Below are 12,852 nucleotides of genomic sequence, written 5' to 3'. Positions count from 1 at the left end.
TTCTCCTGAGAAGCTAAGAAGCCTCAGAAAGAAATGTAAACAATAATTATCTGATGGCTGTGGAACGTGGTCTGGAGATGGTTTATCAACAGGTGCATCTTGGATTGGTTGCATGTGAATTGTTTTTAATTAATGGCCAATCACAGCCAGCTGTGTCAGATTCTCTTGAGTCTGTCACGAGATTTTATTATTCATTCTTTTCTAGCCTTCTGATGAAATCCTTTTTTCTATTCTTTTAGTATAGTTTTAGAATATAACTTTCATAGAATATAATGTAACTACAGTATAATGTAACTTGGTATAGTATAATGTAACTTTCATATAATATAACTTTCACATAATATGATGTTCATATAATATATAATTTTCATATAATAGAATGTAATATAATTTTCACATAATTTTCCATATAATCTAGCATAATTTTCATATAATATAATACCACATAATTTTAATATAACATATAATGTTCATATCATATATTGTTATATAATAATGTCAGCCTTTTGAAACATGGAGTCAAGATTCTCATCTCTTCCCTTGTCCTGAGGACCCTCAAGCACCTCCACATTTAATCATTTGGGAAGGATGCACAGGACTTGGAATGATCACAATAAAAATCCTGCCTGCAGTTTCCACATCTCACTTCAAGCCCTGTCTAGGATAAACAGTCTGTGCTACAGCAAAAGAGGATTCTTCAAACAGCCCCAAAATTCATTCGACAAGGGGCCATGCTCCCTTTCAAAGGGTCAGGAAGGGAAGAAGGTGCATTCACATGTGTGTGCCTGTACATGTGTGCTGCAAACTCCATGACCCTGTTCAAGGCAGCAGCTAAAAGGACTCTCACCTCTCCTGCCTGCCTTCTCAGCTCCCTGCCCAGCCACTCCAATTGCCTTTTCCAATTCCCAGCCTCCTCCTTTTCCTTCCTCAAGCTGTCCCCTCTTTGAAAATTGTTGAAGAATTCAAGGGTAAAAACTCAGAGTCTGCTACTTAAACTGGACTGTGGAAAAACAGGATTAAATTTGTCATGCTTGCTTCTGGATGGATAACCTTCCTACCTTTGCCTTTTGCTTCTCTGCTCTGACTTTATTACCAATCAAGAAAGAATTAGCATTTCTGCTAATGAGGGAACAGACTAAATTCCAGTTCATTTTAAGATTTAATTCACAGATGTGCCCTAGTGCCACAACCATATGAAAGGGATCACAGCAGAATTAGTGATACGTTTGCTTTTCTACACAGCCAAATATCAATTCCCAAGAAACCAGAAAAACAAGAAGAGAAACCTCATGAAACCCAAGCCCCAAACACCCCCACAGTGCTCCTTCCAGCTCAAGAAGGTTAATAAGCTTCTTCCTTCCCAACTTTCAGCCTTTAATGTTGAATTTCATTTAATTACCCCTTGCTAGTCATGAAGAACAGGGAGGGAAGGCCACATACATGGAAACCAAGCTGGACATCTCTCTGAGAAAGCTGTGATACCCAGACATTGCTGAAATCTGCTCTGACCCTCCTCCACTGAAATAATGTCCCACTGGTAGAAGCTGATCACAAAGACTACATAGAAATTAATTAAAAGCCAATAGCTACAGCTATTTTTGTATTTGCACAGCATTTCAAAGCTGGGTGTTGTCCTCTGCACAACTGAGAGAGCTGCTGTCTCAAAATCCCATGTGGTTTGAGGGATAACCAGGTTTACATCAATCACCAGAGCAGCAAGGGGAGCTCCTCCCCCAGATTAAGGAGCTAATTGGGGGTCATGGAGTGGGGACTGGGTCAGAAACACCTTCAATAAAATAAGGTGGGCAGGCAAATCACCTTCCCCTCTCACTGCTTCCAGCACTTTACTGTCTGCAGATGAGCACCTCAGAGGTCTCTCTGGGTAAGGATTTCTGGCTCCCTTCCTTCTCAAGGTGTAAAGCAGATGCTCCAAGCAGCCACACCAAGTTTTCTCCACCACTTACACTGCCAAATTACTCTTATGTTGAAACCCAGCAGCTCCTGCACCCCTTACTATCAGCACTGAAGATGCTTTGCCCCAAGCACTCTTTCAAACAGCTCCTGTGTCTTTCATCTCTGAAATACTAAACCTCCAACCAACCAAATCTCAGTGTGCTCCTATCATTTGGGTATTTTAATTAGCTGTACAGCAACATGATGTTGCAACAGGCTAATTGCACAATGGGTTAATTTTCTAAGGGACTCTGAATTAAGCATTAATACTGTAACAAGATCTGGGCATCTTGGTCCCTTCTACTTCCCTGAAAGCTGGAGCCAAGAAACTCCACAGTTTTTCATTTATGCAGCAGACCTGTGGGAGCTGTGAAACAGTTAACTGGCAATTGCTATTTTAATGAGCAGAATTATTCTAGCAGGGTTTTTTATTAGGAATCAGTTAGTGGATAAGCCTTTCAAGTCTATTTTTGCTTACAGTTTCAACACTGGCCCATCATTAGGGCACCTTTTTGAGCACAGATTTCATCCTTCAAGGAAATAGCAGGGAAAGGGATACCTGCATGTGAGCAGCTGGAGCAATGCAGAGAGGAGAGAGCTGTAGCAGGGCAGACAAGTCTATTTGCAGAAGAGAAGCATGAAGTTGCATTCACCTTCCAAACATCCCAGTAAACAGCTCAAAGCCTGGCAGCATCTGGCCCCAGCACGGCTGTGCCTCTGGGCATCAGCAGGGCAATCAATCACTGTCTGCTCTCATCACAACAGGTCTGAGGCAACCAGCAAGGCCACTGGGCTCCAAAATTAGCCACTTAATTATTAATTGATTATTTCACCAGACAAAGTGTTGGCACCCAAATGGGTTTTAGTTTTTTGTTTGTTTTTTTTTAAATTCAATTGAAGCAGCTATTTTTAAGTAGATACATGAAGATGAATGCTCAGTGCACTCATTAAAATCTGAACAGGTGGTCATGTTTTACAATTAAAGAGATACTCTCTCTTGTAGGCCATATGGACTTCACAAAAAACATGATAAAAATGCCATCTGCTGAGGAAGTAGAGAGCCCCAAAGTGAAGTGAAATGAGAAAAATACAACTCCCAGAGATCTCAGCAAAAGCCTTGCCCGGTGGACTTTGATGAGCTGAAATTGTCTGGGATGGGCAGCATCTCTGGCACACCAGCAGGTCAGAGGTGAGGTGGCAGGGTGATCTGGGAGGCTAAGAAAATGAGATTTTCCCAAGAGGCAGATGAAGGTGGGGTAAATGGAGTCGGCAATGAGGGGAATCAAACACTTCCTGCACTCCACAAGAACCTATCAGGTCCTCCAGCATCCCTGGCAGACCATGCTCCACTGCCAACCAGCAACACCAGGGGTATTTGTTTCCTGTTTGCTCCTTAAAATTAACATTAATATCATAATTCAGCTAATCTATACCCCCAACTAGAAAACTCACTCAGAACAAGTTCATTTTAGAATTCACATTTAAAGAGTTAAAGCCTCCTGCCTGCCCAGCCCTTGGGCAGCAACAGCTCCCTGCTTCACCTTTTCTTCTGCATTCAGGCTTAATTTAAATATTGATGAAATAAAGGGAAAGAACATGTATATATTTCATAACAAATTAAACACTCCAGAACAATTCTCATCTAGTTCAATGTCACTGCAGAAGCTGAGCATGACAGAAATCTGCTGCTATACCTTCTGAATTCAAATGTTTGCTGGCAAGTCGTTTTATTTTTTATACATGTATTTTTAAGTGATCTCAGAAGGCAAAAAGGACAGCTGAGCTCTGCCATTGCTGCAGAGGTCTCTGACCACAAGCCTGAGTTTTTAAATAGCACTTTTCCATTACTCTCAGCTTACTTCCCTTAAGACACTGCTGCTTTCACCTTTGAGCCATCAAGTGACAACTAATCAAGGATTCAGACTTCTCCAAACTCTTGAGATCTTGCCACCTCTTCAGTAAATACAACCCATGTCAGCAAAGGATGGCATCCCTCTCTGCTCAGCTGCTCATAAATTCACACGACTCCAGCTGGCAGGAAAAGGCCAAAAGAGAAGGATGGGTTTGTGCTGAACAAGGTGAAAGGATCAGCACCTCCTCAGCCTCAATTCTCACATTCAGCTTGGTTGCAGGGGTAGGGATGCAGTAAATGAGCTCATGAGTTGGTTACATAGTCATAGAAAATCAGGTTTCAGAACTTCTAAAATAAGACAATTGGGAATTGCTAATGGAGCCAGCAGCATCATAGGTAATCTCCGAGTTATTAAGAAAAATGGAATTGATCTTGGGTTTTTAGTTGTTTAAACAAAAGAAAGAAAAGGACAGAGTCTGTTTTTCCCAAAAGTGATTTTCCTCACATTCAGACTTGTTAAAAAAATTTACAAAACTGCTGCTACCAGCAGGCTTTAGGTTCAACACTACCTATTGTAAAGCTCTTATTGTGCGGGGATGCACAGCAGCTCCACAAAGAGCAGCAAGGGTTATGACAGGGTGGCACACAGCAGCAGTTCTGTCTTTCACTGAGCACCCCCCCACACAAAATCAGAGAGCAGAGCAACCCCACTCTCCAGGTAACATTCATCTTGTAGGTCATGTGTTTCACCCATTTTCACCATGAACATTAATCAGCATCAGCTAATTCACAAGACCCCCCCCAGGCTTTTTTCAACCAAGAACCACTTACTTGAAGGAATATCAAGCCAAGGACAGCAAAACAAAAATTTACCTGCAATGCAACAGTTTTATATTCAAAGGATGCAGCCACTAGAAAGACCCAAGAGCTGCATACAAAGGTTCTGTGGCTCTCCTCTGGAAAACTAAATTGCTGGAGAATCAATGCCCATTTTTCTTATTTCAGTCATTTAAAAATGCACATTTCTCAACTGTTCAATATGTAGATTATTGATCCATTAAAAAAAGAAGTCCTTTACATTACTTGGATTTCTCAGCACTCACAGACTTGAGAATATAATGATGCTCCTTGTTCCACAGCAGATAAATGTCACAGACAAGAAAATGCCCATATTGAAATGCACAGCTGTCAGGTAGGCAGCCAGATGTGAATTAAGTGGTCTGGTAGAATTATTCTGTGATCAAGGCACATTTTTGACTTTTTTAAAATAAAATACATCTTCAATAACAAACCTAAAGGTCAAAATAATTTCATATATTAATGCTCTGGCTAGAGCCTGCAGTCCTGCATATCTCATGCTACCTACAGATCTTTTACTGAAACAGAAGCTCAGGCTGGAGTGTAATCTTTAATGTGCTCTTGTGCTTCTCTACCATGATGGTCTGATTTGTTACATTTAGTAACTCATGTCCTCAGCTCATGATTGCCCCATGTTCCTCATTTGTCTGTTTTCCTCCATATGTACTTCAAGCTTGGATCAAGGCTGGCTTGTTTTCACCAGTGAAACTCTGTACATCAGCAGTAACAATGAGAGACATTTATAGTCTGAGGGGGTGTATTTAAATGACCTCTTTAACAAGGCAAACGAGTCAGAGCAAATTTGGTGCAAGATACCTCTGCTTGCCATCAATTAGATTATGCTGGGGAAACCAAAAGAACAGCAAAACAAAAGGGTATAAAACAAGCCCACAAGATGCTTTTCATCAAGTGAAAGAGGAGAGACATGACTTTGTAACATTTCAATTTCAGTTTTATTCCATTGCCTAAAAAAAGAAAAGATTTCAGAGTTCCTGGAGGAAGCTTCTATCACTCAAACATTGAAGGGGTTAGCTGAAATCCAATTATATATATATTTAAACATCTACCTACACAAATTGATCTTTTTTCACTCGTTTCTCCTCTGTATACCAAGTGTAAGCAAGATCACTCAGTTTTCAGGGCTCTGAGAATTGTATCTAGGCAACTTGTTTAGCAGGGAAATGTAACTACATCCTTATGCATTCGAGTGTCCAGAGTACAGTGGTTCAAATCAAAGCTTGCTTTGAGTGTCTCTGGATAAAAGGAAAGAGCACCCACTGTTATTTCCCTACCTGATGTGTCATCCTGATCAGTATTTGCTGAACAGAGATAAACAAGAGGTAGAACAACAGAACTTTAGCTGGGTTAACCAAGTCTCTTTTTTGGCCAAGCTCAGTGTGATTTCTTGCTCTAAAAAAGGAAGCTTGAATCCACAAAGGTAAAGTCTTTGACTGGACTAAAAATGGAAACAGGATCAGGAGACTCAAAGACCTCAGTTTGCACCGGGAAAAACCTTTCTTCTGTTAGGGAGGAGAAAGAGGAAGGAGATAAAAAGGAAAAACATCCTGGTTTAAAAATAAACTCAAATCACTGTACTTCCATACAGTACACTGAGGATGACATGGCACGTGAGGGTACCCTGGTCCTTAGAGAAACCTGAACAAGGGCCAGGTAAACAACACCTGAGGAAAGGCTGTCATCAGAGCCCAAACCCCGCCAATTAAATGTTTGAAAAGACGTTTCCTTAAATTCCAGAGGAAATCTCAAAAGGCCATCTACCTAGCGCCAGAATTACTTACAGACTTACTGAAAAGTCATTAATAAAAAAAGTGGAACTTCCCCAGTGGATCTTCTATGTACCTTTGCACCAGGAAATGGAGCCTCCCTGCCAAGGCAATGATATCAAAGGCTGTTTGAAAGACAACTTAGAATTTAATTATGAGGAAGCTCAAATGAAACTTAATCCTATATAGAATGCCATATCTGTCAGAAATCCATTTTTGCTCAAGGGCCCTGAAAGTCATGGAATACTGCAGGTTGGAAGGGACCTCTGAAATCCAGCCGTTCCAACTGCCCAGTCAAGGATGGGACAACTGCAAAGTTGGATTCAATTTCCAAGTTAAATAAATGTGTTCAAGAGCCCTACTCAGTCACAGTCTAAGCATTTCCAAAGACAATTCTATAAACTCTTCCCTCAGCTGTCTTGAAAGTGCTCTTATGTCAAAGGATTAGGGAGATTTTTTTTTTAATACAAACTTGCCTAAGCTATTTGCTCTTGACATAAGAAAGGCAAGGCATTAGCCCACCTCTCAGCACTACAGCAATAATGTTTGGGCTGTGTTTTGCTGCACAGGTTTCTGGCTTCTCAGATCTTTCAGGTTTTGTCTATCTACACCCACACAATGGGGGTGGCATGAAGCACTGTCATACAACCTTAGCTCTCCTTTAATTCACTTTTCTTTTTTCTTACTAGTGAAAAAGAACAGCTCAATTTTAACTGCTGCCAAGCCTGTAATACCAAACAACAGTACTTGCAGATCTTCATGTGTCTGAGGTAGCTTTATTCAGAAAGTCTGGGGTACAGATTTAATCTTCCCTACAGCAGAAAGGCAGGCTGGAGAGTTTGAACATCCTTATGTGGGTCTTGCTCTGGAGAGAGGACTGGGGACATAGGACAGCTGAACATTCCATCTTTGGGAATAATTCAACTCAACAAGACAAGTGAAGTTTCATGGAATGACAATTCCCCCAAAAAAATCTCTTCCAGGGCAGAAGAGACAGCAGGGAGGAAAAAAAGGATCTTTATTTCAGCAACAGAAATGCAGGGTAGCATTTGGGCATTTGACAAAGAATGGTGAAGAAGCCTTCCAGCCAACAAAGCAGTATAAAAAGATCTATTTCAATTGAGAGAGTAATACTGGAATGGGATATGATGAGCACAAGGTTTGGTCTATCACAAACCACTTCTGGGAGGGAAGACTGAGAGTTTCCACTACATAAAAGAAAGAGATGCTTCAGGAAAAGAAAAGAGATGACAATGCATTAGGGACAGGGAGAAGTGGACTTGAATTCACAGGAACAAAGGCCTGCACTAAAAATTAGCACAAGAATTTTCTGAAGAAGGAATTAGATAATATCAACACAGTAAGTTGACATCTGTGCCCTCTGTACAAACAATTTCCTTTACTGTAAAGGCAAGAGATTAAAAATGGGTTTGATACAGCCTGAAGCAAAGAACCTTTGCAGACAAAACTGTCTGGAGCATCCTGCTGAAGAATGCAGTGTGCTGCTTCTCTCCTGCAGCATGACAAATCACGTGAGGAGCAGACAGCAGAATGTCACTCATGACCCATGTCACTGCAACACCTTCCCCCAGAACTCTGCAGCACAGGTAAAGCTAACTGTGCTAAAAAAAGCTAATTTTTTTATTTTTCCTGTTTGTACCTTCCCTTCCAAAAAAGCCCCAATAAAGCAAGAAAAATTTATCCCAACAGTCATTATCACAGGCACATTAAAATGTTTGCTGGATATGGCTTTGTATTCACAATTTTTTCTTCCAGTAGAAACTGCAAGTGCTTTGTTTCTATAATTAAGACAAAATTACTCATTTGATGCCTTTGCTTTTTTCTCCTCCTTTTACCTGGAGTTTCCTCTGCAGTGAAGGAACAGGTTTTCTCTGAATAACCATTTTTTCTGCAGCCCTGGGGAAATCTCAGCAATCTCTTTTAGAAGCAATGCTCTGGTCCACAGCAACAATGCCCTTATTTTGTATTTCAGGTGTGTGTCCAAGATGATTTGGGATGCAGTACTTCATTTATATTTGCTCTCGGAGCTCTGTCTAGACAAGTGGTACCAGACTCCTGGGGAGGTCCTGCACACCCCATCTTCACAGGTGTCAAACATTCAGTGGCCACCCAAAAAGGGACTGAACTTGAGAAAAGCATTCAATACATATTTTCCCTGCAGGTGAAAACCTCCCCCATGTGCTCTAAAGACTATACAAGATTAAGCAAGGTCTGTATGATTCATTTTGCTGGTAGCAAAATCTTAAAAAAGCCCAAACAACTAAACCCTTTAAAGTGAGGAAGCCACAGAGCCCATGATGTTAGTGAGGAGATGAAAGGAAGTTTCTAAAGCAGAGCAAGGCACATGGGTATTTGGAGATGACAACTTAATCTCATTTTCCTACACTGCAATACAGATGATGGGCAACAGCCTCCAAAGATTAGATTTAAGGAATCCAATGGAAATCCACCCTCAAAAAAAAAAATCATATTTAGGGAATTCAACACAAATCCAGCACAGGTTTTCATTTAAACAAACAAAGAAAACAGCTTTGAGAAGAAGGAAAATGACCAACAGCGTTCTGTTTAGGAAAATGGATGATAAAAGGGGCACACTGAGAAAGCTCCACTCCATGAAAACTGAAATAAAGAGCTGAGGTTAGACTGAATGTCTGTCAGTTTAATCTCTGGCAAAACCAACAGCACAATAAGACCCTTCCACAAAAGAAAGGCTCAAGGGTGTCCCAGCACAGGGTTTCAGGTCAGCACTTGAAATATTTTGACAGAGCTCTGCAGGAAACACTATACCCTGCTTCAGCCAGGGATTTGCATCTCCTACTCACACCAGCTGTACTATTTTTTAAAAAATAGACACCAACACTAGCATTCCTCTAAAGATCTATATCTCCCTCTGCTGAACAGATAAAGAGAACAGCAGCCTTGATGGGAACTGCCAACTGGGTTTTTAACCTTTGTATTCCACAGATTCCCTATAGCTCAAAGTTACAGATGACATTTGCCAGGTTATGGATAATGGTCTTTACACACTGGGGACATTTTGTTACTGGCTTGTCTAAAGCTTTTGATCCAGCAGCCCATAAAGCCTTCACCCTAAATAACTTGTCTTACATTAAGGAGAGAAGGAAGAGACATAAAACATTAGATATTAATCAGTTGACAAAAGGGCTCTGAAGGGAGAGGGAACCAAAACAGATTTCTCTAGAACTCTTTTGAAACTTTGACCTTTATGGTTTTAAAGAGCTATAGCAATTTCTCACAGGAGTAAGGGATAGATGGTTTTTGCTCAATTCAAGGGCTGTTGTCTATCAGACTGCTGGAGAAACAAAATATTCAGTACACAGAAGCAGGATTTACTAATGCTACAAAACTAATGAAGAAATAGCAGTAATAACCTGAAGTTTTGGAAAGAATTCATTCTTTCTATCTGAAAGAGGAAAAAATAATTACACTGTTCAGATGCAACATTCAGTTATGCGCCTAACACAGCTTTTCTCACTGACTATGTAAATGCATAACTCTACATGCACTAGTGCCTGTAAGCTGATGTCCAAAATAAATTTTATGACACCTAAAACATGTGAACAGGCATTCTATGTAAAAGGTGCTTCAATCCATGTTGTTTCAATAGACTAGACCTTGGAAGAGATGAAACAGGAGCCATACTTGTACATGGAGTGCTGGGTACATCTATAAAAGCTAAAAATACCATGGCACTTGCTGAACACATCTCTCTCAATTCAGATACATACTGTACACAACAAACACTCTTCATAATGCCAAAGCCATGTCAGCTCTGGTTCTTGAAAGAATCAAAGTTGCACAAGTCACAGAGCTGTGATGGAGGGAAAGGGCAGCACAGTCAGATTCCCTGGAAGCACACACTCCAAGAGGTCAAGATCATGTAGACAAGGCCTTGAGGCATTACAAAAGATGGATGTGAAAGGAACATCCTCCCTAGGATTTTAAGAGTGCATTTATGAAGCTTTCAGGTTTCTGTTGTATTAGCAGACATCATAAAAAGAGAATCAAAGAGGCTTCAGAGCAGCCAAAGCAGCTCTAAGGAAAGGGAAGTGCAGGCTCCTGAGAACCTGAGTTGGCCAAATTATCAGTCAAACCTGATTTTAGTCCAGAACTACATTTTGCTTCACTAGCCTGAGGAGATATTAGTGTTAACTAGCTGCTGGAGATGATTATCTGATTCATTACCTAAACTGACCTCACAGCAGACTCCAGTGCAAGAGAGGAATAGAAGTGTCACAATTGCTAAAATCCAAGCTCCAGATAAGAAGGCTTAAACCAAAGGTATGGTGGGTTGTGTACACAGGGAAACAAGCACAGGAATGTGATGATACACAGGTGGAAAAGAAGCAACATACCCTAAGTAGGCAATGAAACAAGTCATGTGAAACGTAACTGGTTTTCCACATGCATCTACAGTCTCATTTTTTGTCATTTTCTTGAGATTTAAATGGCTGATATGAACCTTGCCCAAACATTCAAAACTCTACTCTTAAAGACTCATGCAATGTTTAGATGCTCAGACACTGAAAAGATGCCCTTGAGATGAGAGCCCACACTGCACTCACTGGTTACAGATTTTCCTGTGCTATGTGACAATCTTCACCAGTTAGTATGGAAGCACAGTAGCCAAATAAAAGCCTGGAACAGTTAATCCACGCAGTCTGAACAGGAGAAAACACAGGAAGCCATTACAGAGGATGTCATTCCAAAGAGCAATTCCTTTGAATGAGCTACCAGTAAAACTGCAGAGGTTGGAAAGCATTAAACTCTTAAGGGATACAGCAATAGCTAGCAGCAAGAGCAATTTGGCGTTCTGAGAAAAAGATGAATGTTGGAGTTGGCTATCTGTTCCTGAATTCCAAGGCTCATTTCAATTTAAATTTGAATTTCGTCACATTGACTAAATGACTTCTGTGCCAGTTGTAAGACAAAATGTTCATGAAAAGAATATTTAAGCAAACAATTAGCACACTCATTTCAGCCAATGACAGATTTATCCTTTTCTCTAGAGAATCAAATGGAGCTTTTCAAGTTCATTTTATTCATTCACTTGTTACTGAAGTGTGATGACCTCTGGGACAAAGTTAGGAAACTCCCCAGTAGGTCTCTATATTGTTAGTCACTATTCATTGCAATTGCTTTATCCAAGACAAGTCAGATACTGCTTTTTCTGTGTAAGTAAAAAAGTTCTATCAGCTCTTGAACTCTTAAGGCTTATGTGAAAATTGCACATGCAACACATCCTGCACACTGATGAGAAGTTTCATGTCCCTTTGTGATTTCCTAGGAAGCAGTGGCAGCAAGGCAGGAAGACACTACCTGACAGATCTGGCAGCATCTCTGATGTGCAGGAACAGAAAAATCAGCTTAACTACAAAGATCTTAAGTTCAAATAACATGGTATAGGTGCAGTTCTTCTCACTGTCAGTCCTGAGCAGAAGTACAATGTGATCCACCTACCAGAGCAAGAAAGATTGCCTCCACCAATCTTTGTCCTTCATTCCTTTGTCCTTTTGTCCTTCACCAAGGACAGCAGAGGGCTTAGTTTGATATCTCACCTTCATTTACATCGCAGGGTCCATGAAGAGGGATGGCATGTAAGTCAAACCTTCAAAGATTTGCCCTCACCTAAAAAATCCCACTAAGCTCAGTGCTTCCACTAAAGTAAGTACTTTGGGACAGAAATATGATCACAGCCTTACTGGCCAAAAATACAGATTCCAACAAACAACCCTTAACTGACTGAAGTGCTGTAAATGCTTTCCCATGCAAAACAAACAAAGGCTTTGCAGTGAATTCCGGAATGAGTTTGAATTAAAGGTGACAAATGTGCACTTCCAAAACACAAATCTTGTCCCCTACTTACCCTGCCAACAGCCTCAGAGATCATGGACTAGAGGAAGGTTTATTATTACCTACCCACAAAATGAAAAGACACACTGCAGGTAAAGCCCTATCCAAGTAATGGGCAAGCCCTGAACTGCTGCATGCTACTGCTTTCATCAAGGTTGAATTCTGAGCACTCACTGCTGTGAAGTTTTTCACAGGTTTGAAAGGAATGCCTAGCCTTTCTCCGTGCCTTTAAACACTGAGCTCAGTTCATACACTGAAGGTAATCTCATAGCTCAAGCCCTAACTCCACCCTAAACATGTCATATATTCACACAGATAGATCCTTCCTGAGTCATTGCAGGCTTTCAACAGAATACACTGCTCACCCATGAGAATCTATTAAGGTAAGACCTTGCTCTCAGCTGGAAAACATTAATTCTCTTCCAAAAAGGCACACTATACCTTCTTGGTCATTAATATCCCATCATTCTTCTGAGCTGAGTGACAAGGCAGGTAAGTCACCCAGATCTG

General features: G+C 40.7%; 1 protein-coding gene across 1 annotated transcript in view; it reads right to left on the bottom strand.

The window, feature by feature from the left end:
• COP1 (COP1 E3 ubiquitin ligase) overlaps positions 1-12,852 on the bottom strand; it is a 124,972-nt gene that overhangs the window by 36,520 nt on the left and 75,600 nt on the right. The gene's annotated exons all lie outside the window — the stretch shown is intronic.

The sequence above is a fragment of the Melospiza georgiana genome, chromosome 9, assembly GCF_028018845.1.
Source record: "Melospiza georgiana isolate bMelGeo1 chromosome 9, bMelGeo1.pri, whole genome shotgun sequence".
Taxonomy (NCBI): domain Eukaryota; kingdom Metazoa; phylum Chordata; class Aves; order Passeriformes; family Passerellidae; genus Melospiza; species Melospiza georgiana.
This window is presented reverse-complemented; position numbering and strand designations above follow the sequence as displayed.